Here is a 6,053-nt window from a genome sequence, read left to right on the forward strand (position 1 = left end):
CTTGGAGCCCCAAACACCACCTCTGAGCTGACCCTGACACACTGGAGGAATGAGGCTTTTTTCCCCACAGAAAATATCCACCATTCACATCCAGTCACTCTGGCTGACAGTGGGCTGCCACCCCCTGAATTTGCCTATTTTGCAGGATTTCTCTGAAGCCAAAGCTGCCAGTAACTAGGACTCTCACTGCCCTTGGAGCTTCAAAGACACTTCTTAACTGACCCCAAGACACTGGGGGTATAAGGGTTTTTTTCTCATTAAAAGTGGCCAGTTCCACTGTTCCAGTCCAGTTCCACGTGGCCTTATCACAGCTCTACTCAAAAACACAAATTGGCAGCTGGATGTGGATACTTGCAGGCAGGTTCAGGCCACTTAGAAAGCTTCAATTCCTGTCTTTCCAAGGTCCCATCACAGATAATGAGCTTTTTAGAAATCTCTTCAATGGCACATTAGAACCCGAGTAAGAAATTCAAATCTAACCTTTTTTCCTTTGGTCTTACAGCTTGAATTCCAACAGGATAGATGCGTCCCTCTCCTTGGAAGGCAACTTCTGCCTTCCCCAGCTTTTGGTGACCATTGTCTCTATCCTCCCACATATGCTCATCTCCCTCCTCAGCAGGGTTGGCTTCTTCATCCTGTGGAGCAAACACAGGGACAGTCACCAGCCTGCTCATTCCAAACTTGGGCAGCACACACAGACTTGTGGGACCCTCTGGACGTCCCTGTGCTGAGCACTGAAACGGGGTTGGAAATTTAACTCTGGGTAGAAACCAGTTTTGGATTTACCTGGCATCTGCTTGTTTGGTCTGGTAACCTGTGTGCTCACAAAAAGGCCTGCAGACAGAACAAAGGAGATTCAAGGTGTTTGTGACCATCAGAGACTGAAGCAGTGAACAAAGCTCCTATTCCCACACCCTCTGCCCCCCAAAGGCCTGCTGGGGCTGGACAGAGCAACAAAAACATCTAAGTTCCTACTAAAAATTTTCCCCTTGTACCCATAAACCCAGAGAAATCATGGCTGTCCTATCCCTGGAAAGGTCCAAGGCCAGGCCAGATGGGGCTTGGAGCACCCTGGGCTAGTGGATGGAATGACAGGGTGATGAAATGTAGTGATCCTTAAAGGTCCCTTCCCACCCAAACCGTTCCACAATTCCAGGACCTCTCCCTGCATTTATTTTGCATCATTTCCTTTCAAATATGAATTCCCAAATTTAAATGATTTTTTTAAAGGAGTACTTTAGAATTATTCCAGGAATATGAAGGACAGCATCAAACATACAGGAATCATTCCTACGCCCATCAAATTATTATTAATTGGAAACTTATTCCCTCATTTCTGTCCTTGTTCTCCTTTCCTGAAAAACCTCATGATCCCACAGTTTCTCTGAGAGATCTACTGGGATTACTGGAAGCTTTGCTCTGTCAGAGAGCCAGGGGGGTTTACAACACTTGTTCTTCCGTATCTTTATAATTTAACCAGCTTTCCCCCAAAATGGTATTGTGGGAGAAGTTTAGAATTACTAGAAATGAATCAGTGTCACCTTTTTTCCCTCATTCTTTTCCAATTAATTCCAAATCCTTGGAATTACCCTCAAATGAGGCCTAGAAATCTACTGTAAAAACATCAATCAGAGGAACATCTTGAAAAGAGAAAACAACATCCAACAGCAGCCAAAACAATCCCATTTCTATTTTTAACTGGTCTCCAGGTGCTCCTTCCAGAGCTCCCAAAAGCCATTGCCATTCCATGAAGGTGAGGAGGCAGTTTTGGATGTGTTCTTTGCCATAGGATGGGATAACAGAGTCCAGAGGGTCTTTTTGGTCCCTTCCAAGCCAAACTACCAATTCCATTCCAGAAATCACAATTCCATTCCTCCCATTAACCCAAAAATTTTCCCCCCTCCTCTTTTTGCTCCACATCAGGCTTGTGTTACCGAACGCCACAGGCACGGGATGCCTCAGCATTCCCTGGGGATGCAGATCAAGGCTGACCTTGTGGCCTCACTGCTCTAAAATGCCCAGCTGGCCCCAATTCCCAGCTGTAATGTCTCAAACAGCAGTGTGAGGGTGTTCCCTCTCCCATCCCACCACTGGGACAGCTCACACAGAATGCAACTTACTGGGTTTGGAACTCCTGGCTCAAAAAGCACGTGTTGGAATATCTTCTTCTGGGTATATCCACAACACCAGGAGACTCCCTGGAAGCCATGGATCAGGGGCAGAGTCAGATGAACAATCCTGAACTGGTCTTCAGGGGATGCATCCACAGCATGTGGCTGAAACAACTTCAAAGCTGTTCCTTCCCTTTGTGACAGCCAGGAAGAACATCCCAATCACGGATTTCTGACAGGAAAAAAATCTCACAACTCCAGGCTAAGTGGCTCCTCCAGATCCAGGCCAGCACTCCAATGGGCTCTAAAGAATAAACAGGCAAGACCATCTCAGGGCACACACCATGGGTATCACATTCCTCACTGGAACTGGGGTGTTCCCACATCCCTGTGACAGTCAGAAGTATCCCCATTTGCTCCCTCTTCCATGCAGGAGAAAGAGACAACAGAGCCCTTAAACACCCAGTGTGTAATCCCAACAATGCAGGGAAAACTACCTCACTCTGGGGAGAAACAGCATCACGCCCAGTTCTGGAAAGAACCAAAGAGTACTGGAAACATTTCCAGGCTTGGAGCCTCCCAGCTCTGGAAATGCAGCTCCCAGGCCTCTTCCCATGGAAACCCCATTCCTGCCTGGCACTGGGCTCAGGGAGAAATCCCCACCTGTTTCACCAGCCTGGCACAGAGCATATTCCATGGACATCCCAGGAGGGTGTCCCTGACCACGGAATGGGGGTGGAACAGGATTATTTCAGGAGTTTAATGTGGATTTGAGCCACTCCTCAGCTTGCAGCTCCCAAGCCATGTCCTCTGGGCTGCCTTTCCCACACCTCACTGGGAAACAGTGGCTCCTCTCCCTAAATGCCTAGTTGCTGTGCCCTTCCCAAAAAACACCAGAGGACACAATCAATGGTCAATCCACTGTCTGCTCTGTTTTCCATATCCAGCACTTCAATGACTCCAGAGTCAGACAATCAGGATAAATCCCAGGTTACAGGTACTGGCACAAAGCAGCTGCTGCACTGGAAGGGACAATTTTGGTGGCTCCTCTCCCCTCAGCTGGGAATTCAGTGCTGCCAAGAGCCTGGCAGTGATCATGGATTTGTCCTTTCCTATGGATTAATCCCCAGCATTCACTTCCAAGTGCTGCTGGAGCATCTCTCCAGGGAAAAAACTGTGCCCAGTTTCCCAGGAAGGATGGGAAGCTGCCACTGACAAGCTGGATCTCAGGAGAACTTCAGTAATTGGCTGAAAGCTTCTAAAACAGGGATTTATTTCCAGGTCTAAGGCAGTTCAAATCCTATGGATCACCAGGATTCCTAATAAAGTGCATCAAAAATGTGTCTGTGTGTAGGAACCTTCCCTTAACCCAGTTTCAGGCTCCAAGGGCAGCCAGACTCTTGTCTGCTGGCAGCTTTGGTCTGGGAGAAATTGTGGGTTTTAGTGGGCTGGCTTGGCAGGTTCTCAGAACATCACAGCAGTGGCAGCAACTCTGTCTTACTATCCCCAAGCCAAACTCTTCAGATAAATGCAGAGATGGAAGACTGTGCTGCCACCTCTTAGGCAGGCCCCTCTTTGCACAAATTACAGTGCAGTTAGGGTTGAAAGAACTGTAAACAAGTCTTCAAGAAAGGTGTTTAAACTCCTCATTCACTCCTTTTCTACTAATAACAAAGTCAAAGCTGATGCTGTAAAGCAATTTAGTGGCACTAGAAAAATCTAGTATGCAGAGGTGTTTTACCACACACAGTACTTCTTGCTCCGTGGATGTGTTAAAAGTTGGGAAACTGCTCATGGGGAATTGGGTGTTTGGGTTTTTTTTTTTTTTAAAAAAGAGATACACTGCCTTTTTAGGAAAAGGGACCATCTGAAAATAAATGAGGCCTTCTAAATTCAAAGGAACCCTGCATTGAGTAAGGCTATGGACAATTGTTCACTGATATCAAGCTCTGTCCCCCAAACAAACAATGCTGGGAAACTGGTAACAATAGATCAGGAGAAGGCTGAGGTCCTGAGCAGTTTTTTTACCTGTCTTCAACGACAGCCTCTCTTCCCACATTTCTCAAGTGGATGGACAGCAGGATGGGTACTGGGAAAGCAAAGAGTTTTTACCCTGAAGAAGCATAGATCTGGTTTGCTTGACTCAGAGGGCCACACCTCTAGAAACAGAAAGAAAAGAAGGCAGAAGTTATTGCTGAGCTGATTGGAATGACTTCCTAAGTCCCACGCATGAGAGAGTGAGTATTTCCCATAGGTGCCCCACCCTGGTGCAGTGCTTTCCCAGAAACAGTGAGGTTTTCATCACTCTTCCCAGAAAAATCTGGTATTCCAGGCTTTAGACCTGGGTATTCCAACAAAATGACAAATCTGCTTTTCCAGTACAATTCATTATACACTTGGATCTCTTGGGAAGCCAGCACAAGCAAAACACAGCAGCCCTAGGAGGGGAAAACACAGTACTTCATATTCTCTTGTATAGGTAAGAAAGAGTCATGGATTTTGTTCAGCTCTCCAGGGATTCCTTCTCCAATGTTAAACGTGGCAGTCCATAACTTCTGAGCTCATCATCTGATGGATGATGTGCTTGGAGAGAAATGAACCTGAAAGCTTTATATAGAACTTTGGCATTTTTCATCTCATGTCATCCCACAGACACTGCTGCATCTTAAAATCCTTTGTATTCATTTTCCTGCAAAAATTTCCAAAGGATTCAACTTTCTGAAGCCATAACAGGCACTGCAGAATAACCAGTGTTTCAGGGGCCCTCTGCATTGCTCTTACATTGCAGTTACATTTCATACTTGACTGGGAAAAAAGGCCAACAAATTTATTTGTCACTGCTTGTGAATATCCATACTATATTCTTATGACTAATTATCTGCTGGCAGCACTTCACTGCAAACATTTCAGATCAGAACCAAGAGATTTAATTTTTCTCTTGGCAAGGGGATGGTTGAACTGTCCCACCACAAACCTCTGCAGAAGTTTAAAAAGTACCTCAGAACAACAGGTATTATTATTTATAATAATTATTATTATATGTCACATAATGGTGAAAATTATGCCAGTCCCAAACAGCTGTGCAGCCTGGATGGATTATTCCTACTCCATACACAGGATTTCCTATGATCTACAGAGGCAGAGCAATTGTCCTGTGAAAAACTGCAGTTGGGTGAGAAGGAGAGGTAGAGACTTCTAGGTGTTATATTAGAATCACCATATAAAACATTGCCAAAGATGTTGTAGGTTACAACCCCAAAACTGCTTTAATTAGTGGGGAGAACCTGCAAGACAGAGGATTCCATCCTAGCACAACACATGGGATACACTTCTGAGCCTCTCAGAAGAAAAGCTGTGAAACACTTTGTCTGCCAGAGACAAAAAACTTCCAAGAAGCTGGGAAGACAGACAAAATGCCCTCCTGAGGGTGAAGGAGATGGTTAAAGACTGCTTTCCTCAGTGTCAGTGTACTAAATCTAAAGCAGGACTGTTCCAAATTATCCCCCCACAGCCCAGGAGAGAGACAAACCCCGCTGAAGTTGCATTGAGGTGTCAGTAGTCAAAAAGATAGCAAAATTTAACTCTAGTCCAGGACACCTCCCATTATTTCACCAGCTGTTTTAAGAGAATATCTTTTATTACTCGTGTTTTTTATGGGGGTCCTTTCTTTTCTTAAGAAGCCTTGTTGAGGGCATGTTTGCTTTCAAGATGCTAAAGGCTGTTTTTGAATGGCTGCTCTAAATTGTCTAAGACAGAACAGAATATAGCTTCCTTCTGTCTGAGTGCTGAGCAGCTTTAAGAGGCTCATATTTCTCTTAATGCAGCTGGACAGGCTTTCTTTCAGCAGAAGCAGACTTGAAAAAGTGTTTGCTGCTATATCATCTCATTTTATAATCAGAGATTGCCTCTCAGAAAACATAAAGCAGTAGGCAGTCTAGAAGA

At 45.2% G+C, this 6,053-nt stretch overlaps 1 long non-coding RNA gene across 1 annotated transcript; it reads right to left on the reverse strand.

The window, feature by feature from the left end:
* Positions 1 to 534: 534 nt before the first annotated feature.
* LOC139588652 (uncharacterized) lies at positions 535 to 2,259 on the reverse strand. Its single transcript, XR_011678766.1, has 3 exons — positions 2,121 to 2,259; positions 787 to 834; positions 535 to 635 (listed from the first exon to the last, which is right to left on the reverse strand). It is a non-coding gene; the product is annotated as an uncharacterized lncRNA (long non-coding RNA).
* Positions 2,260 to 6,053: the final 3,794 nt, after the last annotated feature.

This window comes from Agelaius tricolor, unplaced genomic scaffold (genome assembly GCF_023055355.1).
Source record: "Agelaius tricolor isolate 1412-34295 unplaced genomic scaffold, bAgeTri1.0.p SCAF_3, whole genome shotgun sequence".
NCBI classification, from domain to species: Eukaryota; Metazoa; Chordata; class Aves; order Passeriformes; family Icteridae; genus Agelaius; species Agelaius tricolor.